The following is a 26,210-nucleotide window of genomic DNA, read 5'->3' as shown; positions in this document are numbered from 1 at the left end:
GTAACGTACACTGTTTTTAGCAAAGAGCTAAAAAAATATTTAGTGGTTGTTTTGTGTAATTGAACATCTTTTGAATGCCAGTGAACCTCTAAATTGTCAATCGCTGCTTGTTAATTATTTCTAACTTGGTCACTAAAGCAGCCTATAATTGGGATGAAGAAATGTATAAAATCTCGCAGTCTGTAATAGTAAAAATAGTCACAGGTCGCAAGTGACTTATTAGGAAAGCCACTAGACGCAGCCGTATTTGCACTTACAATTCTAATAATCGGTGCTTGTACAGACTGAACAGAATGTGTGCCGAGATCCTCTGGGAGCTAAATGCGTGGCTTAAGGGTTTGGGTTCTTGGAGCACTGGGTAGACTTTTCATTGGAATACAAACTGTATTCGGCAGATAATGTACCTGAATGGAAGGGGGTCTGCTGTGCTGGGGGAGAGAATTGTAGTAGGGGAGAGGGTAAGGCCGAGAAATGGATTATGGAGGGTTTTTAGGTCAGTGGATGGGGAGATCTGCATGTTACAAACCAACACTAAAAACCAATGTGCCAACAAGTCCTCAGGAATTCACATTCCAGAAACTGAATGTGGAAAATTAAATAGTAGAATGTATGTTCACATTAAGCAAGCAAAATAGGGAAGCTTGAGTCTGTTTTACTGGAGGAACGCAGAGACTTGGTTGGACTCTTCACATGACTGGGTTGTTAATCTTCAGGGTTCTACACTTTAGGAAAGACACGGCAAATAGGTGGTGGAGTGTGTATGGGAGGAATGATATGGAAAAGAAGCAGTTGTGGGTAAGGATGTTGAAACTTATAGGTAGAGTTACAAAGGGGAACAAACACTGAAAAAGTAATATTGGTGTAATCTATAGACGAACCCGCCCCCCAATATCACTGAGGAGATAAGTCAGCTGTATAACGAAAAGGAGCAGTCTGTAAGGCGGGTACAGTATTCATAATGGGAGATTTTATCATCCCAGGTATTTATTGGGGTCCTGGTTCTGCTTCATCTGCAAAGGGTAGAACATTCCTCAGCTTGCTGTAGGATGACTATAGGCCGGTTGACACACTCTGTGAGAGCAGTATTTCCCGGACTGAACATGGCTCTTGTGACACGGACTGACAGCATTATATTGCTGTGAAGTCCAGTCTGCCCACTGCTGCACTGAATTGTCCTGACCGTATGATGTGAGTACAGTTCAGTAGATCTCGGGTTGGGAAGGAACCCACAGCATTATAAATCATTATAATTCTGGCAGGTTGTGTCACAGGAGCAGTGTTCATCCTGAGAAATGCTGCTCTCACACGGAGCTTGTTTCCTGGACTGAATACCCTCATTTGAAACTGGCCATAATTTTAAAAAGGCCAACTATGCCGGGTTCAGGGCAGCACTTCAAGGCATAGACTGGAAGCAGCTATTGTCACACAATAATACAGAAAAGAGCTTCAAAGGGGTTTTCTGGGAGTACAATATTCATAACCTATCCTTAGAATAGGTTGTCAATATCTGATCGTGGGGCACCGCCACCAATCATGCACAGCATACCAACCTAGATTCCATACATAGTATAGCTGCACATAGGGCATGTGATCAATGAACGTGGCGTCTCTGGCCTAAGAGGCCTTTTCAAACAGCTGATCGTCGGGTTGTTGTCAGAACCCCACCGATCAGATATTGATGACCTATCCTGAGGATGTATAAGGACTATAGGCTTAGAAAGTATAGTTTGTATTTGGATTAAAAACTGGCTGAAGGACAGTGTCCAGAGAGTTGCGGCCATTGTTTCCTATTCTGATTGTTCCCTGGTTAAAAGTGGTGTAGCCCAAGGTTCAGTGCTAGGTCCCCTATTATTTAAGTTGTTTATTAATTATCTAGAGGATGGCATTTAGCACTGTATCTATTTTTTGCAGATGACACCAAGTTATGTAGTACTATAGAAGATGTCCATAAACTAAAAGCTGACTTGGACACTCTAGGTGTTTGGTCATCCACTTAGCAAATGAGATTTATTGTGGATCAATGTAAAGTTTTGCATATAGGTACTAGGGCTGCACGATATGGGAATTTTGTGCGATTGCGATTAGGGCCCTAAAAATTGCGATAACGATATGCGATGCGATATTTTAAGGGAATTGTGCTAGAGGTCTATTTGCTTGGATTTTCCCATATGAGCCGCTGACGCGGCTGGGTATGACATAGTTATAGGGAATCTGTGGATTGCACTGTTATGGGGGATCTGTGGATGGCACTATTGTGGGGGATCTGTGGATGGCACTATTGTGGGGGATCTGTGGATGACGCTGTGTTGTGGGGGATCTGTGGATGACGCTGTGTTGTGGGGGATCTGTGGATGACGCTGTGTTGTGGGGGATCTGTGGATGACGCTGTGTTGTGGGGGATCTGTGGAGGACGCTGTTATGGGGTGGATCTGTGGAGGACGCTGTTATGGGGTGGATCTGTGGAGGACGCTGTTATGGGGTGGATCTGTGGAGGACGCTGTTATGGGGGGGGGGATCTGTGGAGGACGCTGTTATGGGGGGGATCTGTGGCGGACGCTGTTATAGGGGATGTGTGCTATGACACATAGGGCCATGAGGGGGGGCAGCATAAGACATATAGCATCTTATGCTGGTCCCCCTCATGTGTCCTAAACTGTGCACATAACTGGCTTTGTGTGTAAAGTATTTTACTAGTGTGTAAAACAATCTCTCTACTATTGATAACATGGCCAGCCTCTGTACTCACTGTCACTATGAATGCACTACAGCGAGCGGGAGCGAGCTGGCCGGCCGGCTCGTGACTGACGTCACTTAGTAACGCTCCTCCCACTTCAGGAAGCAGGAGCGTTACTAAGTGACGGCTGGCCCGTTCGCTGCAGTGCATTCATAGTGACAGTGAGTACAGAGGCTGGCCATGTTATCAATAGGAGAGAGATTGTTTCACACACTAGTAAAATACTTTACACACAAAGCCAGTTATGTGAGCGGGGCCCCTTCATATATAATCGCGGCATTTTCGGGTCGGCCAAATCGCCATATCGCATTTGCCGATTATCGCGATTCGATTATTTTTTCGATTTATCGTGCAGCCCTAATAGGTACTAAAACTCCACATGCATCATCTGTCCTAGGTGGAGTAATTCTGTTAATTGTAGAGTGAGTTTGTGTGTACTTGTAGGTCATAGACTAAATAACATGCAGTGTCGATCAGCTGCTTCTAAGGCTAGCAGAATATTGACTTGTGGGACAGAGATGTACTATTTTCACCTTAAAGAGTTTGTCACCAGATTTAACCCTATTAAGCTAGCTGACATTAGTGATGGTCTAATGTCAGCTGAACCTAACTAGCCTATTCCTACTTTTAACTATGCCCCCGTTACCCCAGAAATCTAACTTTTTATAAAATGCTAATTAGCGTCTAGGGGGGGGGGGGGGGGGCGTTGCTCCTGCTCCTAGAGGCTCCGTTCTCCCACCTTTTGCCGTCTCCCTCCAAGTCCTGATTGACAGGGCCAGGCAGCGCTCGCATCTGTCTGCCAGCCCTGTGCTCTGGTAAAATCTCGAGCCTTTCCGTATTCGGCGCAGGCGCTGTGAGGAAGCTGGCAGCCTGCGAGCGTCTTTACCCATTTAGAATGTTATTTCTCAGCTCCCTACATCATTATATGGAATAATAAGTGGTGCCATTAGAAAGTACTAGTCATGAAAAAAGACAAGCCCTCACATGGCTATATGAACAAAAAAAAAAGGAATTGCTCGTGGAAAGCATAGAGTAAATAAAATTGAAAATAGCTGCAGCAGGAAGGAGTCTATGGGCAGTTATTTTTATGATTTTAGCGGTTACCTTATGGCTCATTCAGATAAGCATTGTTCACATCTGTGTAATAGCACACAGACTGAATACTGTCCCATTATGGTGAATGAGCCAATTCACTTGTGTAATTGCTCTGCATAGAGAGAGAAAATCGCATCATGCACAGTTTAGCTCCCATTTTTGTGCAAGTAAATGGGTTCAAGATGAAAAAAAAAAAAAAAATAGGGCCAGCACATGGACGCTAATAGGGATGAGCGAACTTCATATTTTGAAGTTCGGGTTGGGGTATATGCTGAATTGCATTATGGATTCCATTCCCACGGACCATAGCGCAATTCCATGACTGAATTCCTTTAGAGGCATTTCATTATACATTCCGTCATAATAGAAGTTTATGGCCTGCATAAAGGATCCGTTCGGTTTACGTTATGCTGGAGTCCTCTCCTGCATAACATAAACCGGATGGATCTGTTATGCAGGCCAAAGACTTCTATTATGAATGAATGAATAATGGAATGCCTCTAAAGGCATTCCGTTATGCATTCCGTCATCTAATTGCGTTATTGTCCGTGGTAACGAAATCCATAACTCAATTTAGCATATACCTGAACTTCAAAATATGAAGTTCGTTCATCCCTAGATGCTACCTATGTATGTTCCTTTTTTTTTATTTTTTATGATTGCAGCCTGCAACTATGTATATTTTTTAAGGGCTCTTTCAGACAAGCAATCTCCTTTCCTTCGTTCATTTTCAGATGCTTAATAAACAGTTTTAGAGGTCTTTTTTTTCCATGTAAGGGTGGCCCTCCCAGTAATACTTACTGGATCTGTGTGTCCAGGATGCTGCTGTCTTTCCCTTGCAAACTGCCTTACAAGTGCCGTTCTCCCTCTCTACAGTCTGTGTGTGCTGCTCTTCTTTGAATGTTCTTCACTCCCTCCACACACATCCTCTGTATTCAACTGCCTGTCGTTATCTCTAAGGTAACATGCACATGACTGTGTCGGTATTGGGGTCCGCAATTTGCAAAATAAGGACACTTTCCGTGTACAATCTGCATTTTTCTCACTTCCATTGCTAGAAATTACTATAATAATTTGCATAATAGACTAGGGTTGTTGCGGGTATCGAAATTTCGATACCCAATCGATACTTTTGTCCCGGTATCGATACAACACCGGGATTTCCATTTTTTTTTCAATCCTGGGCTGCGCTGCTACACAGTCTAGTATCACAGAACATGAGCGTGCTGCTGAGAGCGCGCTCATGTTCCCTCAGCAGCACAGGGGAGAAGGAAGCAGTCTCTCCCTCCCCCCTGTACCGCTGCCATCACTGGGGGGGGAGAGGCGGAGGAGGGGAGGGTGCACTGCGCCACCAATGATAAGACTTTTCATGGGTCCGGACTTCAACTCCTTAAGGACACAGCCTTATTTCGCCTTAAGGACCAGGCCATTTTTTGCAAATCTGACCATTGTCACTTTAAGTGCTGATAACTTTAAAACGCTTTAACTTATCCAGGCCATTCTGAGATTGTTTTTTCGTCACATATTGTACTTCATGACACTGGTAAAATGAAGTCAAAAAAATATATATGTATATAAATTTTATTTAAAAAAATACAAAATTTAGCAAAAATTTGTAAAAAATTGCAAATTTCCAAGTTTCAATTTTTCTACTTCTATAATACATAGTAATACCTCCAAAAATAGTTATTACTTTACATTCCCCATATGTCTACTTCATGTTTGGATCATTTTGGGAATGATATTTTATTTTTTGGGGATGTTACAAGGCTTAGAAGTTTAGAAGCAAATCTTGAAAAAACCCAAGGCTTTGTGCACACAGCAGCATGGAGCTTACCATGGCAGCCAGGGCTTCAGTAGCGTCCTGGCTGCCATGGTAACCGATCAGAGCCCCAGGATTACACTGCTGGTGCTCCGATCGGAGGAGCATGGGAGAGAGGATCCTGTGGCCACTGCCACCAATGATTAATACTGGGGGGGGGGGGGGCGCACTGCGCCACCAATGTTTTTAATACTGGGGTGGGGGGCGCACTGCGCCACCAATGATTAATATTGGGGGGGCGCACTGCGCCACCAATGAAGAGAAATCTCTCATTCATTCATATATAGGAGGCGGGAGCTGGCTGCAGAATCACATAGCCGGCTCCCGACCTCTATGAGCGGTAGCTGCGATCCGCGGCACCTGAGGGGTTAACTACCGCAGATCGCAGCTATTGTTCATAGAGGTCGGGAGCCGGCTATGTGATTCTGCAGCCAGCTCCCGCCTCCTGTATATGAATGAATGAGAGATTTCTCTTCATTGGTGCCGCAGTGGCCATAACCCCTCCCCTTCTCTTGTCCTCCTTCCTCTCATTGGCGGCAGCACAGGGGGGAGGGAGACACTGCTTCCTTCTCCCCTGTGCTGCTGAGGGAACACGGAGCGCGTTGTCAGCAGCGCGATCTGTGTTACCAGTACGTTATCGGAATATCGGCAAAATAGATGCCGATACCGATAACAGTCAAAATACTGAATATCAGCCGATAATATCGGTAAAACCGATAATCGGTCGATCCCTAGTTTACAGAAACACCCCATATGTGGTCGTAAACTGCTGTATGGCCACACGGCAGGGTGCAGAAGGAAAGGAACGCTATTTGGTTTTTGGAGGGCAGATTTTGATGGACTGGTTTTTTGACACCATGTCCCATTTCAAGCCCCCCTGATGCACCCCTAGAGTAGAAACTCCAAAAAGTGACCCCATTTTAGAATCTACACTTCTCAATGTATTCAAAACTGATTTTACTAACTTTGTTAACCCTTTAGGTGTTCCACAAGAATTAATTGAAAATGTATATGAAATTTCAGAACTTCACTTTTTTTGGCAGATTTTCCATTTTATTCATTTTGTTCCTCTAACAAAGCAAGGATTGCGGGCTCATTCACACGAACGTATTTTCTTTCCGCTTCCGTTCCATTTTTTTTGCGGACCGTATGCGGAACAATTCACTTCAATGAAGCTGTAGAAAATACAGAAGTTACTCCATGTGGTTTCCGTTTGTCCGCATGGCTGTTCTGCAAAAAAGTAGTGCATGTCCTATTGTCCGCAAATCACGGTCCGAGGCCCCAATCAAGTCAATGGGTCCGCAAAATAATAAGGAAAGCACACGGAACACATCCGTATGTCTTCTGGATTTCATCCGTATTTTGCGGATTCATACTGTAGAAATGCTATGCCCAGCCCATATTGCTCATGTATTTGGGGATTAATAAGTTACTGTTTCTGTATACAGAACCATACTGATATGTTTTGTGCAGGAACGGAAGAGGACTTAAAATATAACCTCAGATACGGAACAACGGATCAGTGAAAAACGTACCGCAAAACAACAACAGTCGTGTGCATGAGCCCTAACAGCCAAACTAAACTCAATATTTATGCCCTGATTCTGTAGTTTACAGAAACACCCCATATGTGGTTGTAAACTGCGGTATGGACACACAGCAGGGCGCAGAAGGAAAGGAACGCCATATGGTTTTTGGAAGGCAGATTTTGATGGACTGGTTTTTTGACGCCATGTTCCATTTGAAGCCCCCCTGATGCACCCCTAGAGTAGAAACTCCAAAAAAGTGACCCCATTTTAGAAACTACACCCCTCAAGGTATGATTTTACTAACTCTGTTAACCCTTTAGGTGTTCCACAAGAATGAACGGAAATTTGTGATGGAATTTCAGAATTTCACTTTTTTGGCTGATTTTCCATTTTAATCATTTTCTTCCGCTAACAAAGCAAGAGTTAACAGCCAAACAAAACTCAATACTTATTGCCTTGATTCTGTAGTTTACAGAAACACTTCATATGTGGTCGTAAACTGCTGTACGGGCGCAGGGCAGGGGCGGACACAGACAGCAGAGGGCCCCTGTGCAAAGAATGTGCCTGGGCCTCCTCCCCAAACCACACATACAGACGTAAATATATACTATAAATACAGTGACCCCTTTAAGGCTACACAGTGCTTTTGGCCAACAATGTGTCGTGCAACCAAGGATCACAGCAGACACAATGCTGCAATGCATTGAGTTAAAATTAATGTGGTCGCATTGTGAACTTGAAGTTTCTTAAAATCACAATTGAAAAGTTGCAAGAAATTCAGCAGGTTAGATTTTTTTGTGACCGTCAGGTCAAGGCCTCATTAACATTTACTAGTTGTGATGTATCGTAGTATCGCTGCAATCTTTGGCTGCATAATGTGTGTTGCAGCCACAGCCACATTGTGGTGCCAGCCTAAGGGCCCATTTCGACGGCTGTGCAAATTGCGGATCCACAAAACACAGAGACTGGCCATGTGCGTCCTATGATAGAAAATGCCTATTCTTGTCTGCAATTGCAGACAAAAATAGGACATGTATCGTTTTTGCGGGGCTGCGGAAAGGACATGGATGTGGACAACACACGATGGGACGCACGCATCTTCTGCGTACCCGTTGAAATGATTGGATCCACACCCATTCTGCAAAATTGCAGAACAGATGCGGACTCCTTCATACGGCCATCTGAATGAGCCCTAACACACATACTGGACTTTCATACATGCAACTGCTCTTTTTCACACATCCTCACACATGCAGGCACTGTCGCACACACACTTGTACACATGCAGGCACTGTCACATACACATGGTCATACATCCTCACACATGCAGGCACTGTCACATACACACGGTCATACATCCTTACACATGCAGGCACTCGCATACACATTTGTACACATGCAGGCACTGTCACATACACACGGTCATACATCCTCACACATGCAGGCACTCGCATACACATTTGTACACATGCAGGCACTGTCACATACACACGGTCATACATCCTCACACATACAGGCACTCTCACATACACACTTGTACATATGCAGGCACTCTCACATACACACTTGTACACATGCAGGCACTCTCACATACACACACTGTCATACATGCAGGAATTATTTTACACTACATTACATACAGATCCCTTCCTCGCCTCCTGGCTGTATTGTGGTTTCTCGTGTCCTCAGTCAGGCTCCTCCCCTCTCAGTAGCAGGCTCCTCCTCCTTCTTGCAGCAGGGCTTGGTCTCCACACAGCTGAAGTGGGTCCTTCCTTCTTCACTGATTAGCAGTGCTGGCCCATTGGAGGAGAGCCTGTCAGTGCTTTTGAGTGACAGTTTTCAGACCAATCAACTCTCCTGGTAAGTAAGGTTGGGTCCACAAGGTCATATTTTCAAGAAAATTGCGTAAAAATGCAGTGTTTTTTTTTTGTCGCGATTTTGTACAAATCAGACCCTGTGGACACAGCCTTACTGACCAGGAGTGCTGATTACACTAAAACCTGTCAGCCCTCCTATGAATCAGCCCCTGAGCAGCACATTATCTTTCAGTCTAAAGTTCAGGAAGGGGCCCCAGTCACCAGTGGACCAGTCCAAGCTGTATGGGCCCCCTCGCACACTGGGCCCCTGTGCAGCTGAACCAGCTTCACAGGCGGTATGTCCGCCCCTGCGGCAGGGCACAGAAGGAAAGGAACGCCATATGCTTTTTGGAGGGCAGATTTCACTAGGATAATTTTAACTTGCCATGTCACATTTGAAGACCCCCCTGATGCACCCCTAGAGTAGAAACTCCCAAAAAGTAACCCCATTTTGGAAACTACTGGATAAGGTGGAAGTTTTGTTGGTACTATTTTAGGGTACAGAAGATTTTTGGTTGCTCTATATTACACTTATTCTGAAAGCTATAGTTTTTTATATTTTTTTGGACAACTGTCTTATGTAGGGGCTCGTTTTTTATGAGATAACTAATTGGTATGATTTTGGGGTGCTTATAACTTTTTGATCGCTTGGTATTACACTTTTTGTGATGGCTTTTTTGACACTTTTTTTTACGGTCTTCATCTGAGGGGTTAGGTCATGTGATATTTTTATAGAGCAGGTTGTTACGGACGTGGCAATACCTAATCTTTATACTTTTTTTTAATTTATTTAAGTTTTACACTAACAGCATTTTTGAAACAAACAAAAAAAATCATGTTTTAGTGTCGCCATATTCTGAGAGCCAGTTTTCTTTTTTGGGCGATTGTCTTAGGTAGGGTATAATTTTTGGAGGATGAGATGATTGTTTGGTACAATTTTGGGGTGCGTATGACTTTGATCACTTGGTATTACACTTTTTGTGATGTAAGGTGACCCCAAAAATTGCTTTTGACTTCTTTTTTTTTTTTTACGGTGTTCATCTGAGGGGTTGGATCATAAAATATTTTTATAGAGCAGGTTGTTACTGATGCGGCGATACCTAATATGTATCTTTTTTTTACATTTGACACAATAAAAGCATTTTTAAAACAAAATCATGTTTTAGTGTCCTATGCTCATTATTGCAGGAGGAGGTGATGGTTAGATTGGTACTATTTTTTGGCGCATACACCTTTTTGATCGCTTGGTATTGCACTTTTAGTGTTGTAAGATGACAAAAATTTCATCATTGTACAGTTTTTATTTTTTATGGTGTCTGTCTGATGGGGTAAATCATGTGATATATTTGGTCGTTACGGATGCGGCGATACCGAATATGTGTGTGTTTTATTTTTTCTTATAAAATCAGGGGAAAGGGGCGTTTTTCCTTCTTTTAACTTGAAACTTTATTTTGTTATTGAAAACACCTTTTTTACTATATACTTTATTTCTGTCCCAGTCTGGGACTTCAACTTTTGGTGGTCTGATCCCCTCTTCAATGCATTATAATACATCTGTATTGTAATACATTGCCTGTTGGTGTATTACACTGAGTAATACACTAACAGGTTGCCTAGGAGATCTCCTGGGCACCCATAGAAGGCAGGTCCCGATGCCGTGCAAGGCATTGGGCAGCCTCTGCACACCATCGGGCTGCCTTGTCACATATCTGGTCCCATGCCAGAGCAGTGCGGGGACCCGATGCGCTCCTTCACCTGCTGCAAACCACTTCCATGTCGCGGTCAGCTCTGACCGTGGCATAGAAGGGGTTAGACCGCCGGCATTGCTGTAAACCCAGGGACTGCTGGACCCCTGCAGTGATCAGGCGGGCGCAGCTCCTTCACCCGCCCGATCAGCCCGCCGTGCATGTACGGCGGAATGCGTTCTGGCACAGCTTCCCCCGCCATACATGCACGGCATTTTGTGTTAAGGGGTTAATATGACTAACCTTTCTTAGTCCCTGTACAACACGTCAAGGTTATATTCCCAGTGGATTTTTTTAGCCCCTTACAGCCAAAACAGCATTATCTACACCGAAAAAACAAAACAAAAGAAGAACACCAGACAAGACAGGCCCATCATGGATTCTTTATATAGAACTCCTTTAGATTTTACACTTTATCTCATTTTTAAATATACAGATTTCTGAGAGGCTTCTTCAGTCTTTGAATGGATATGATTGAAAGGTGGAGGTATTGCTTAGTCTATGAAACCTTCATAAACTTTAGTTCTATCGCTTTACTACATCTTTACAGTATCATGGTACATTTAGTATTTTCTTTGCAGTTCTTTGTAAATCCAATTTTCTGCATTAAAAACAATGCAAACTAGAATTAACCCCTTCCTGACATATGGCGTAATGGTACAGCATGGCGGCAAGTGACTTGCCGCATTTTGACGTACTATTACGTCATTGTGATTGGGCGGGCATCGGCAGTCCCCTATAGCCGGGCTCTTGCTGTATCCGCTGGCATCACTGTAAAAGCCGATACTGGCGGATTAACCCGTTCTATGCCACGGTCAGCGCTGACCGCAGCATAAAAGGTGCATGCAGCGGGTGAGGGAGCCCATCGGGCCCCCTCACTGCTGTGGCGGGGACCCGATGGGGGACAAGGCTGCCCAATGCCTTGCACGGCATCGGGACCTGCCTTCTATGGGGGCCGAGGAGATCCAGCCCCATTACTCAGTGTAATACACTAACAGGCAGTGCATTACAATACAGATGTATTGTAATGCATTGCAGAGGGGATCAGACCCTCTAAAGTTGAAGTCACACAGTGGTACAGAAAGGAAGTAAAAAAAAAAAAAAGTTTATTAAAAATACATTTTCAAGTAAAAAAAAATAAAAATTTGTCATCTTACATCATAAAAAGTGCAACACCAAGCGATCAAAAAGGCATATGTCCCACAAAATGGTACCAATAAAACAGTCACCTCATCCTGCCAAAAAATAAGCCCCTATATAAGAAAATCGCTCAAAAAATAAGAAAACTATAGCTCTCAGAACATGGAGACATTAAAACATAATTTTTTTTGTTTCATCAAATATGCTATTATTGTGTAAAACTTAAAAAAAAAATAAGAAAAGTATACATATTGGGTATTGCCACGTCCGGAACGATCTGCTCTATAAAAATGTCACAGGACGTAATCCCTCAGGTGAACACTGTAAAAATAAATAAATAAAAACTGTGCCAAAACAACCAATTTTTTGGTCACCTTGCCCCATAAAGTGTAATAATGAATGATCAAAAAATCATATGTACCCAAAAATGGTACCAATAAAAACGTCAACTCTTCTTGCAAAAGACGATCGGCAGAAAACTAAAAAAAATATGGCGTTCAGATAATGAAGACACAAAAACATAATAATTTTTTTTTCAGAAATGCTTTATTGTGTAAAACTGAAACTAACAAACAAAGAAAGTAGACATATTTGATATCATTGCGTCCGTAACAGCCTGCTCTATAAAAATAGCACGTGATCTACCCTGTCAGATGAATGTTGTAAAAAAAGCAATTAAAAATCGTATCTACCCCAAAATAGTACCAATAAAACTGGCACCTTATTGCCTAGTTTCCAAAATGAGGTAACTTTTTGGGAGATTCTACTGTAAGGGTGCATCAGGGGGGCTTCAAATGGGACATGGCATCTAAAAACCAGTCCAGCAAAATCTGCCTTCTAAAAACCATCTGACGTTCCTTTTCTTTTGTGCCCTGACGTGTGCCTTTACATCAGTTTACAACCACATGTGGGCTGTTTCTGTAAACTGCAGAATCAGGGTAATAAATATTTTAATAAAGAGTTTTGTTTGGCTGTTAACCCTCGATGTGTTAAAGAAAGAAATGGGTTAAAATGGAAAATCTGCCAAAAAAGTGAAATTTAGAAATGTCATCCCCCTTTTTCTTTAATACTTGTGGAACACCTAAAGGGTTAACAAAGTTTGTAAAAATCATTTTTGAGTAACTTGAGGTGTGTAGTTTTTACAGTGGGGTCATTTATGGGGGGTTCCCACTATGTAAGCCCCCTGAACTGGTCCTTAAAAAGTGGGTTTTGGAAATTTTCTTAAATTTTAAGAATTGCTTCTAAAATTCTAAGCCTTCTAACGTCCTAAAATATAAAATTATATTTACTAAATGATGGCAACATAAAGTAAACATGGGGAATGTTAAGTAATAAATATTTTATGAGGTATCACTTTGTTTTAAAAACCGAGAAATTGAAAAATTGCGAATTTTTCTACATTTTTGCTAAATTTTTATTTTTTTAATAAATAAAGGTGAAATATATTGACTCAAATTTATGACTATCATAAAGGACAATGTGTCACGAGAAAACAATCTTAGAATGGCTTGAATATCACCACATTAAAGTGACACATGTTGGATTTGCATAAAATGGGCTGGGCAGAAGGGCGAAAATATGACAGTTACACTTTAATTGTTTGTTGACACAGTCTTATGCTGTGGAACTTTGATGCGGCAGCAGCATGTTGGTAACGATCATTTTCTTCCTGCAGGCAGAGAAGCAAAAGCTGTACAAACGTTCTTTTATCCCCTGCCGGCGCGCTTCTCTAGTCAGGCTTGAAGTCACGGAGGCAGCGGCCTCCTTGCTTCGTCACAGTAACCACGCCCCCTTCCCTGCCATTTTCCTGTGACTGACAGCGCTTATACGCGACAGCTCGGCTGGCTTTACCGAACTGCCGGCTGTCAGTCACAGCGAAGCGGCAGGGAAGGGGGCGTGGTTACTGTGAAGAAGCAAGGAGGCCGCTGCATACGTGACTTCAAGACTGACTAGAGAAACGCACCGGCAGAACGTTTGTACAGCTTTTGCTTCTCTGCCTGCAGGAAGAAAATGATCGTTACCAACATGCTGCTGACTGCTCTCAGGTACTGCTGCCGGCTTGGGATGTTTGTTGGAGAGGACAGGTTCCCTTTAATGTCCATTCCCACCATGGGAATGGACAATCCTCAGCGCTGCCCCTTACAGTAATCTGTGCCAGCTTAGAAACAAATCTGCCTGGTGTTGGAACAGCAAGTGTATATTCACACACTACATACAATTCTGCAATAAATAATGCCACATGTGATTATACCAAAGTTTTCACCATGAGGGAGCCTGTAGCTTCCGCTCCGCCCTCCATGGGTCACAACCAGTCTCATTCACTGGCTTATGAGTTTGCCCACCCTATGCCAATCGCCTTTCTCTTTGTGCAGGTACAAACCCTTCTAATTTCTGTGCTGGCCAACACTTAGGCCCCTTTCACACGGGCTAGTTTTTTGCGCGGGTGCAATCTGACGTGAACATGTTGCACCCGCACTGAATCCTGACCCATTCATTTCAATGGGGCTGTGTACATGAGCTATGTTTTTCACACAACGCAGGCCCCATATAAGTGAATGGGGCTGTGTGAAAATCGAATTGCATCCGCAAGCAAGTGAGGATGCAATGCGATTTTCACGGATGGTTCTAAGGAGATGTGAATAAATGGGGATGAGCCCGGGACCCCATTAAAGTCAACTTACTGTGTTTATTTTCCATTATAACATGGTTATAAAGGAAAATAATAGCATTCTTAATACAGAATGCTAAGTAAAATGTCCATTGAGGGTTAAAATAAAATACCTCATCCACTTGAAAAAACTGAACAACGCAATCGCAGAGCAATTGCGTGCGAACTCACGCGGGTTTCCCTGAAACCGCCCGCAACGCATCCGGATTGAATCTGACATGCTCGTCTGCAAGGGTCTTAGAGAGTCACGGTCTCGTGCATAGTTCTGTTAGACTGCCATGTTCTCTTTTTCTTCTTTCTATTGAATATGAATTTGATTTGGGTGCTTTAACATTAAAGAGACTCTGTCACCAGGATCAACCCTATTAAACGAGACATACAGGCTTGTAGGGCTCATCATACTGATTAATACGATACCTTTCTTTTGTCTCTGATAAACAACTGCAAAGAAATCTGCGTTTTTATTGATACGGACATGAAAATTTTGAGCACTCAGAGGCGAGGCTGAATAATCTGAGCACTGCCTTGTAACATGCTACCTCCCCCACCCCACCATTGTTTGACTGACAGGGCTAGACATCAGGCTGAGGGCAGAGCCCTGTCCAAGAGCAGTGTGCTAGCAATATCATATCACTATGTACTATAGCTTCACCACAATGAGATTTACTCAGAAAGCTAATCTACATATTACGGCTTTATTCCAACACAATATGATTATAAAGACGCCAGTAACAGCTTATACTAACCCCAAAAAAAATATATACCCTAAATCTACTTTCACACTCGTTTTGGCTTTCCGTTTGTGAGATCCATTCAGGGCTCTCGTAAGCAGTCCAAAACGGATCAGTTTGCATTCTAATACATTCTGAATGGAAAAGGATCCGCTCAGGATGCCTCAGTTTGCCTCCATTCAGTCTCAATTCCGCTTTGGTGTCCATCTGATGAAACTGAGCCAAACTGATCCGTCCTGACACACAATGTAAGTCAATGGAGACTGATCTGTTTTCACTGGCACAATAGAAAACGGATCCGTCCTCTATTGACTTTCAATAGTGTTCAAGACGGATCCGTCTTGGCTATGTTAACCACTTCCCATCTGGGCCATTTGCCCCCTTCCTGACCAGGCCTAATTTTGTAAATCTGACATATCTCACTTTATGTGGTAATAACTTTGGAACGCCTTTACTTATCCAAGTCATTCAGAGATTGTTTTCTCGTGACACATTTTACTTCACTTCATGATAGTCATAAATTTGAGTCAGTATATTTGACTTTTATTTATGAAAAAATTCAGAAAAATTCGCAATTTTAGAAATTTCAATTTCTCAGCTTTTAAAACATAAAGTGATACCTCATAAAATATTTATTACTTAACATTCCCCATATGTCTACTTTATGTTGGCATCATTTTGGAAATGTCATTTTATTTTTTTAGGACGTTAGAAGTTTAGAAGCAATTCTTAAAATTTTTAAGAAAATTGCCAAAACCCACTTTTTAAGGACCAGTTCAGGTCTGAAGTCACTTTGTGGGGCCTAGATAGTGGATACCCCCATAAATGACCCATTGTAGAAACTACACCCCTCAAGTTACTTAAAACCGATTTTTCTTTTTTAAATCAGATTATTTTTATTGAAAGTTTTTTTTTTGTTTTTTTTTAACAGAGAAAAGACCAAACTTTCCCCCCCATCCAACCCCCCTCCCTTCCGTCCCCGGTCCCAGAAGTCCCACAGCATCTCGGAGAAGTTCCAACAGTCTCTTAGGTGAAAAGTCCGAGCAATAAGAGCAGAAACAAATACCAATTTTAAGTTGTTGCTTTTCCACTACATATTCTACAATGGTATGGCATATACATCAGATCATCCGTTCGACACTCATGACAACATATCACATGAATATCACGAGAATAGGCATTGAAGCACATGTACCATAACGACCTCTCATAAGAAGATTCCCCCCACCCAGAAATCCTAGCGTCCCACCTGCTTCCCAAGCATACATTCTCCTAGATTTCTGAAAAATAACACCCAGAATCTCGCATGAGAACTTAAAACCGATTTTACAAACTGTGTTAAACCCTTTAGGCGTTCCACAAGAATTAAAGGAAAATGGAGATCAAATTTTAAAATTTCACTTTTTTGGCAGATTTTCCATTTTGATCCAATTTTTTCTTTAAAACAACGATGGTTAGCATCCAAACAAAACTCAGTATTTATTACCCAGATCCTGCGGTTTACAGAAACACCCCACATGTGGTCATAAACTGCTGTATGGGCACACGGCAGGGCACAGAAGAAAAGGAACTCCACATGGTTTTTAGATGCCATGTCCCATTTGAAGCCCCCCTGATGCACCCTTACAGTAGAAACTCCCAAGAAGTGACCCCATTTTGGAAACTAGGGGATAAGGTGCCAGTTTTATTGGTACTATTTTTGGGTACATATGATTTTTTGATCATTCATTAGAACACTTTATGGGGCAAGGTGACCAGAAAATTGGTTGTTTTGTCATTCTTTTTTTTTTTTTTTTACGATGTTACCCCGAGGGGTTAGGTCATGTGATATTTTTATAGAGCTGGTTGTTACGGATACTGCAATACCGAATATGTATACTTTTTTTTATTTATTTCACTTTAACACAATAATAGCATTTTTGAAACCAAAAAAATTATGTTTTAATGTGTCCATGTTCTTATGTAGGGGCTCATTTTTTGCGGGATGAGGTGACGGTTTTATTGGTACCATTTTGTGGGACATACGCCTTTTTGATCACTTGGTGTTGCACTTTTTGTGATGTAAGGTGACAAAAATGGCTTTTTTTGACAGTCATTTATTTTATTTTTTTATGGTGTTTATCGGACTGGGTTGATCATGTGATATATTTATAGAGCCAATTAGAGATATATTTCGTCCCACTTTTCGTCCCCCATAAGGTCATACAGGACCTCTGGGGGACATTTACTTCACTTTTTTTTTGTTCAGAGTTTATTTCTCCTGGAACTAGGGCTGATATAGTAGCCCCAGTTACAGGAGAAATACAGCCTCCGTGCAGGGCTGATCGAGGTCTCTGAAAGACCTCACACAGCTCCTGCACTCTCCGGTCCCAGCGATCACATGACCGCCGGAACAGGAAGCACATAGCGCTTCCTGCTCTGTATGCACAGCGCTCGGCGAGCGCTGTGTATACAGCGATCTAGAAGGCAGGGACACCTGGGCACCGTCCCTGCCTTCTCTAAGGGTTGCCCTGCTGTCACTGACGATTAGCGTGCAGCTGCAGTTTCTGAATGGACGTTCTGGAACGTCCATTCAGAAATGGAGAACCACCTCCCGGACGTTTTTAGTCTATGGGCAGACGGGTGGTGGTTAAAGATAATACAAACGGATCCGTTCTGAACGGATGCAGACGGTTGTATTATCTGAACGGATCCGTCCATGACATGTGTGTTATTTTCTCCCGAAAAACTTAAATTTTATTGTGATTTATACTCTTAGTCTTGACCATTAAACAAAAAGTTTAAAATTATCAGTTGTTGCCTATTTTTTGATATCTGATTTGTTCCTTATTGTTAGTGACACTAATAATTCGTAATAACTTATGCGATTGGCCAAATAATATGACGCACCCCTGGGAGTTAATAAAAGATCCTTGCCACGCCCATTATGCGCACACTGCCCTATTCCCTGAAGATGCCAGGTTAGCTGGCGAAACATGTTGGGGGCAGTGCCTGAGGCGTTTTTAATAAAAGGAGTGATGCCTCTATAATGAGATAAAATGATAGTGATATATGAGACAAGAAGGGATTGAAGATAGCTGGAGAGGTTGGAGACAGCACGCGGCGGCCAACCCCTATCTGAAATTAGTGTCACTAACAATAAGAAACAATCAGATATCAATAAATAGGCGACACAACTGATAATTTTAAACTTTTTGTTTAATGGTCAAGACTAGGAGTATAAATCACAATAAAAGTAAAGTTTTACGGGAGTGAATAACACACGTCAAGATAAAGCAAACAATAGTCCAATGACTAAATGGAAAAGTAACAGCTTATAAGCACGGGATGAATCTTGGGAGAGACATGAACATATTTTTTTTCTTCCACATTTATCCCATAAGAAAAGTCTGTCCATATATTGAGAATGTTTTTTTGTTTTTAGAAAGCTAATACATATTTCTGGTTTCTTCAGGCCTCATGCACACGACCGTTGTGTGCATCCGTGGCCGTTGTGCCGTTTTCCGTTTTTTTTCGCGGACCCATTGACTTTCAATGGGTCCGTGGAAAAATCGGAAAATGCACCGTTTTGCAGCCGAGACCATGATCCGTGTATCCTGTCCGTCAAAAAAATATGACCTGTCCTATTTTTTTGACGGACACCCGTTCACGGACCCATTCAAGTCAATGGGTCCGTGAAAGAACACGGATGCACACAAGATTGGCATCCGTGATCCGTGGCCGTAGGTTACTTTCATACAGACGGATCCGTCTGCATAAAAGCTTTTACAGTATATTCTAACACAGAGGCGTTCCCATGGTGATGGGGACGCTTCAGGTTAGAATATACTAAAAGAACTGTGTACATGACTGCTGCCTGCCAGGCAGCAGGGGGCAGGCCCCCCCCCCCCCCCCCTGTAGTTAACACATTGGTGGCCAGTGGGCCCCCCTCCCTCTCCTGTAGTTAACTCTTTGTTGTCCAGTGCGGCCGGCCCCTCCCTCCCTCCCCTGTAGTTAACCCGTTGGTGGCCAGTGGGCCCTCCCTCCCCCTCCTAATTAAAATCTCCCCCCCCCCATCATTGGTGGCAGCGGAGAGTACCGATCGGAGTCCCAGTTTAATCGCTGGGGCTCCGATCGGTAACCATGGCAACCAGGATGCTACTGCAGTCCCGGTTGCCATGGTTACTTAGCAATTTGTAGAAGCATTATACTTACCTGCGATGTCTGTGTCTGGCCGGGAGCTCCTCCTACTGGTAAGTGACAGATCATTAAGCAATGCGCCGCACAGACCTGTCACTTACCAGTAGGAGGAGCTCCCGGCCGGACACAGACATCGCAGCTCGCAGGTAAGTATAATGCTTCTACAAATTGCTAAGTAACCATGGCAACCGGGACTGCTGTAGCGTCCTGGTTGCCATGGTTACTGATCGGAGCCCCAGCGATTAAACTGGGACTCCGATCTGTACTCTCCGCTGCCACCAATGATAGGGGGGGAGATTTTAATTAGGAGGGGGAGGGAGGGCCCACTGGCCACCAACGAGTTAACTACAGGGGAGGGAGGGGGGGCCGGCCGCACTGGACAACAAAGTGTTAACTACAGGGGGAGGGGGGCCGGCCGCACTGGCCACCAATGAGTTAAAAACAGGGGGGTGGGGTCTGCCCCCTGCTGCCTGGCAGCACCTGCCAGGCAGCAGGGGGCAGTCATGTACACAGTTATTTTAGTATATTCTAACCTGAAGCGTCCCCATCACCATGGGAACGCCTCTGTGTTAGAATATACTGTCGGATTTGAGTTTCACAATCTAACTCTTATCCGACAGTATATTCTAACATAGAGGCGTTCCCATGGTGATGGGGACGCTTCAAGTTAAAATATACCATCGGATTAGAGAAAACTCCGATCCGATGGTATAAAAGGGACTCCTGACTTTATATTGAAAGTCAATGGGGGACGGATCCGTTTGCAATTGCACCATATTGTGTCAACGTCAAACGGATCCGTCCCCATTGACTTGCATTGTAATTCAGGATGGATCCGCTTGGCTCCGCACGGCCTGGCGGACACCAAAACGACTTTTTTTTTCATGTCCGTGGAATCTCCAAAAATCAAGGAAGACCCACAGACGAAAAAACGGTCACGGACCCCGTTTTTGCGGACCGTAAAAAAAACCGGTCGTGTGCATGAGGCCTTATAATAATATATTGTATCTGTGAATAAACCAGTAATGGGTTGTAGCAACAAAAAAAATAACACAAAGCCCTATTCTCAATATAGTAAGGCCTCATTATTATTAGATTATATATTATAGTATAGCCTTCTAATATGGTTTTAATTAAGAGGGGAAAAAATAACAGGAAACTTACATCTCTTCTGGGACTTGAACCTAGGATCTCTACATACATGGTAAAACAATATGCCACAAAGCTATAACATCACCACATAGAGAAGCATGCTTTTTTTTTTTCTATGCTTAGAAGCTATCACACATTACTGGTGTCTTTATAATTATATATGGTGCTTGTAAATACAGCAGTTATATGTAGATTAGCTTTCTGAGCAGATCTCAGTGTGGTGAAGCTATAGTACATAGTGATATGATATTGCTAGCACCCAGCTCTGCCCTCAGCCTGTTGTCTAGCCCTGGCAATCAAAGGGAGGGGGGAGTGTGCAGAGCACAGGGGGTGTTACATAGCAGTGCTCAAAGGATTCAGCCCTGCCTCCTGGTGCTCCAATTGCTCATTTCCATATGAATAACCACACGGATATCTCTGCAGCTATTTATCGTACAGACCAAAGAAAGGTATTGTTATGATCAGCCCTACCAGGCAGTATGTCTGGTTTAGTAGGGTTGGTCCTGGTGACAGAGCCTCTTTAAGGAAGGTTTTGCAAATGATCAAAATCATTTTAAATGTGTTGCATACTAAAGGTCACAAAGATTTGGTTATGAGATTCAATCATGTCAGTCTTAGCTGGGAAAGTTCCATTTTCTGTGGTTGATTTAGGTATACTTTTGACATCTTCAATAGCTATAACACACAGCGGCACACTACAGTCAATCTTTTTAGGATGTTTTTTAATATTGCAGCTAAATGCAACAAATAATTTCCTCTTCCACATATTTGGATTTAGCATATGGACAACATGTAGTCAATTATAACCTACATACGGACCAAAGGCCTGTCACATTAGTAATATTCAATTTTGGGAAAACAAAAGCGCCTAGATAACCTATATTTATCCCACATTGCTGAAACTGTAGAAAGATAATGCACTATGACCCATCAGTAGCATATCCAAAGTTTATTACCACAACTGTAGGAATGGTTCAGAAGCACCTATTAAGGCCTCCTTTACATTTCCATATCCGTTTGACATCTGTAAAAAAAAAATCAGTCTGTGTTTCATCCATGTTTGGTCTGTTTGTCATCCATATTCCAAGGACACTGCTCAGCTGAAAATTTAATTTCTGGAACATCTATTAGTGGATAGTGAAAAACGGGCCAAACATGGATGCCATCCGTCTTGTGTCAGTGATTTTTCATGGACCCATAGACTTAAATTGGGCGTATCTGGTCTGCATCATGGACCAAAGTAGTGCATGTTTCCGTGATTGTTTTCACTGACCCATGTTCAGTAAAAAACTGTTTATGTGAACAGACACGTGTGTTCTGACCGCAGAAAATGCAGACCACACATGTCAGTGAAAACAGAAATGTAAACGAGGCATTAAAGGAGTTGTACAAGTTATTCTTATTGATGACCTATTCTCAGGATAAGTCATGAATATCACATTGGCGGGGGCCAGACACCCGGATAATCTTGTTTGACGAGAAGGCCACTCGCCGTGCCAGCGCAGCCTTCACTTTGTTGTTTACCTGCTTGCCGTCCCAACTGCAGAGGTGAGCAGGTGTAATTACAAGAAGCCGTCCCATTAATTTCAATAGGATGGCTTGTTCTTAATTGATAGGTCATCAATAAAAAAATAACTTGGACAGTGGATATTTTCAAGAGGAACTCTGTATATATTTAAAGATGATGCCCGCTCACGAGTGCGGCTGGCACCATTAGCCAGGTGCCTGCTGTTTTAAACAGCGGCCGGCGGTAATGCCGATCACAGACATTTAACCCTTCAAAGGCCTGTGGCTAATGCATTAGAGTATATGGGAGAAGCAATCTCATGATTGGTTGTTATAGTTCCCTATGGGAACTACACTGCTCAAAAAAATAAAGGGAACACAAAAATAACACATCCTAGATCTGAGTTAATTAAATATTCTTCTGAACTACTTTGTTCTTTACATAGTTGAATGTGCTGACAACAAAATCACACAAAAATTAAAAAATGGAAATCAAATTTTTCAACCCATGGAGGTCTGTATTTGGAGTCGCACTCAAAATTAAAGTGGAAAAACACACTACAGGCTGATCCAACTTTGATGTAATGTCCTTAAAACAAGTCAAAATGAGGCTCAGTAGTGTGTGTGGCCTCCACGTGCCTGTATGACCTCCCTACAACGCCTGTGCATGCTCCTGATGAGGTGGCGGACGGTCTCCTGAGGGATCTCCTCCCAGACCTGGACTAAAGCATCTGCCAACAACTGGACAGTCTGTGGTGCAACGTGACGTTGGTGGATAGAGCGAGACATGATGTCCCAGATGTGCTCAATTGGATTCAGGTCTGGGGAACGGACGGGCCAGTCCATAGCATCAATGCCTTCGTCTTGCAGGAACTGCTGACACACTCCAGCCACATGAGGTCTAGCATTGTCTTGCATTAGGAGGAACCCAGGGCCAACCGCACCAGCATATGGTCTCACAAGGGGTCTGAGGATCTCATCTCGGTACCTAATGGCAGTAAGGCTACCTCTGGCGAGCACATGGAGGGCTGTGCGGCCCTCCAAAGAAATGCCACCCCACACCATTACTGACCCAATGCCAAACCGGTCATGCTGGAGGATGTTGCAGGCAGCAGAACGTTCTCCACGGCGTCTCCAGACTCTGTCACGTCTGTCACATGTGCTCAGTGTGAACCTGCTTTCATCTGTGAAGAGCACAGGGCGCCAGTGGCGAATTTGCCAATCTTGGTGTTCTCTGGCAAATGCCAAACGTCCTGCATGGTGTTGGGCTGTAAGCACAACCCCCACCTGTGGATGTCGGGCCCTCATATCACCCTCATGGAGTCTGTTTCTGACCGTTTGAGCAGACACATGCATATTTGTGGCCTGCTGGAGGTCATTTTGCAGGTCTCTGGCAGTGCTCCTCCTGTTCCTCCTTGCACAAAGGCGGAGGTAGCGGTCCTGCTGCTGGGTTGTTGCCCTCCTACGGCCTCCTCCACGTCTCCTGATGTACTGGCCTGTCTCCTGGTAGCGCCTCCATGCTCTGGACACTACGCTGACAGACACAGCAAACCTTCTTGCCACAGCTCGCATTGATGTGCCATCCTGGATAAGCTGCACTACCTGAGCCACTTGTGTGGGTTGTAGACTCCGTCTCATGCTACCACTAGAGTGAAAGCACCGCCAGCATTCAAAAGTGACCAAAACATCAGCCAGGAAGCATAGGAACTTAGAAGTGGTCTAGGGTCACCACCTGCAGAACCACTCCTTTATTGGGGGTGTCTTACTAATTGCATATAATTTCCACCTGTTGTCTATCCCATTTGCACAACAGCATGTGAAATTGATTGTCACTCAGCGTTGCTTCCTAAGTGGACATTTTGATTTCACAGAAGTGTGATTGACTTGGAGTTACATTGTGTTGTTTAAGTGTTCCCTTTATTTTTTTGAGCAGTGTATATAAAAAAAAAGTTTAGAAAAATTCAAATCACCCCTTTCCTCAAAATGAAAAATTACATAAACAATAAAAAAAAATACACATGATGGGCAATGACGCATGCCATACAGTGAAACAGAAAAAAAGTTAAAATGGACAATTCAGTTTTTTTGGTCACTTCACCTCCCACAAAAGATTGAATAAAAGTGATCAAAAAGTCATACACACCTCAAAATTATATGCATGAAAAGTACAGATTGCCCCACAAAAATGGGCCCTCAGACAGCTCCAAACATATAACTACAAAAAAAGTTATAGGGGTCAGAGTATGACAACGAAAAAAAAAAAAAATTTCAAGGTTTTTATTTTTCGGTATTAAAACGCAAGAAAAACTACCTATGAGGTATCGCCGTAATCGTACTGAACTGGAGAATGAAAGTAACAGGTTAGTTTTACTACATAAGGAACGCCATAAAATGAAAACCCATAAAACTGTTGCGGAATATTTATTTATTTATTTTTGTGGGGTTTTTTTTCAGCTCCCAACTACATTATACACAATATTAAATGGTGGAATTAGAAAGTACAACTTGTCCCACAAAAAAAAAAAAGCCCTCACAATGCTATGTGAACACAAAAGTTAACAAAAAGTTATGGCTCCAAGAATGCAGGGAGTGAAAGACTAAAAAAAACTTCCGGAGCTGAAAGGGTTAAGGGTGTTTTATTTGTATATGTATTATGCATGATTAATTGTAGTTCGCTTTTTGCACACACAGTACTATGTGTAATTATTGGACATTGATGCCAAAGAGTTCCTCCTGTAAAAGCCCACTGGCCAATTTGTGGTTTAGTGGGTGCTTTTAAATTGTTCCTGCAGTTATGGTAATAACATTGTGTATATAATATTGGGCCATAGAGCTTTATTTCTTACAGTTGTAGTAACGGGGCAAGAAAATTTAGACTAAAACCTTCAGAATCACAGGTGCATATCCATGAAGCAAACATAATTACAAAAAACAACGCCTGGTAGGTGGGCCCGACACGTATATGTGCTAAGAGCTTCCATTATCCATTTATACTCATTTATAGTCGGTATTGTACCACTTTTATCTAGAATGACCCCCATTTCTTAGCTCTATTGTTTGCATATATAACAGTTGTAGTAATGTGGGATTAATATAATTATCTAAATGCTCATTACAAACACATGTTAAAGCTAATATAATATAAACGCCTAATAAGGGAATAGGTCGATATCACTACTTTAGTTACATGGCACCAGTAGCAAACAGGTTTTACAAACTAGATCAGGAATCAGCAGCCTGAAACTACAACTCCCAGAATCTTCCTTTAACTGCTGTGAGAGTTACAAGAACAGCCGAGGAAGTGTGCATGCTGGGAGTTGTAGTTTTACAGCAGCTGTAGTGCCGAAGATTTCTGATCCATGAACTAGATGATGCAACTATCTCACATTTTGAGGCATGCAATATTTGTAAACTTCCTGAATCCCTTAAATGATGCGTATATTTCTAGGAAGATGATTTTCTTTACTTATTTTCTTACAGGTGGTCTTGTGTGTACTCCATACTCATTGTGGCAGTGCTGAAAGCAAAAAACGACTCTACACGTGCCAGCTTCCCGGTGGGCTTCTGCTTTGGTTCCATGAACATGGCATCACCGTACACTAGTGTTCATGCCGGTGAAAACACTACAGGTCCGTGCTGCAACTCATTTGGTAAGCTTTGGGTGGACAAAACAGATTCATACTGTATTAGGCCCCTTTCACACGAGTGAGTATTCTGCATGGGTGCAATGCGTCATGCGAACGCATTGCGCCCGCGCGGAATCCGGACCCATTCATTTCAATGGGTCTCTGTATATGAGCGTTGGTTTTCACGCATCACTTGTGCGTTTCGTAAAAATCGCAGCATGTTCTATATTCTGCAATTTTAACTCAATGCAGGCCCCATTGAAGTGAATGGGGCTGCGTGAAAATTGCATCCTCAAGCAAGTGCGGATGCGATGCGTTTTTCACGAATGGTTGCTAAGAGATGTTGTTTGTAAACATTCTGGGTTTTTTTTATCACTCGCGTGCAAAACTCGTTAAATCGCATTGCACCCGCGCCATAAAAACTGAA

The 26,210-nt window shown here is 42.8% G+C and overlaps 1 protein-coding gene across 1 annotated transcript in view; it reads left to right on the top strand.

Moving 5' to 3' along the window:
- LOC121001139 (RNA-binding protein 12B-like) overlaps positions 1-25,714 on the top strand; it is a 55,194-nt gene extending 29,480 nt beyond the window's left edge. Inside the window, exon 4 of the mRNA XM_040432074.1 lies at positions 25,638-25,714. The gene's annotated coding sequence lies outside the window, so the exon portion shown is untranslated. The remainder of the gene's footprint in view (positions 1-25,637) is intronic.
- Positions 25,715-26,210: the final 496 nt, after the last annotated feature.

Source organism: Bufo bufo, chromosome 5, assembly GCF_905171765.1.
Source record: "Bufo bufo chromosome 5, aBufBuf1.1, whole genome shotgun sequence".
Classification (NCBI taxonomy): Eukaryota; Metazoa; Chordata; class Amphibia; order Anura; family Bufonidae; genus Bufo; species Bufo bufo.
This window is presented reverse-complemented; position numbering and strand designations above follow the sequence as displayed.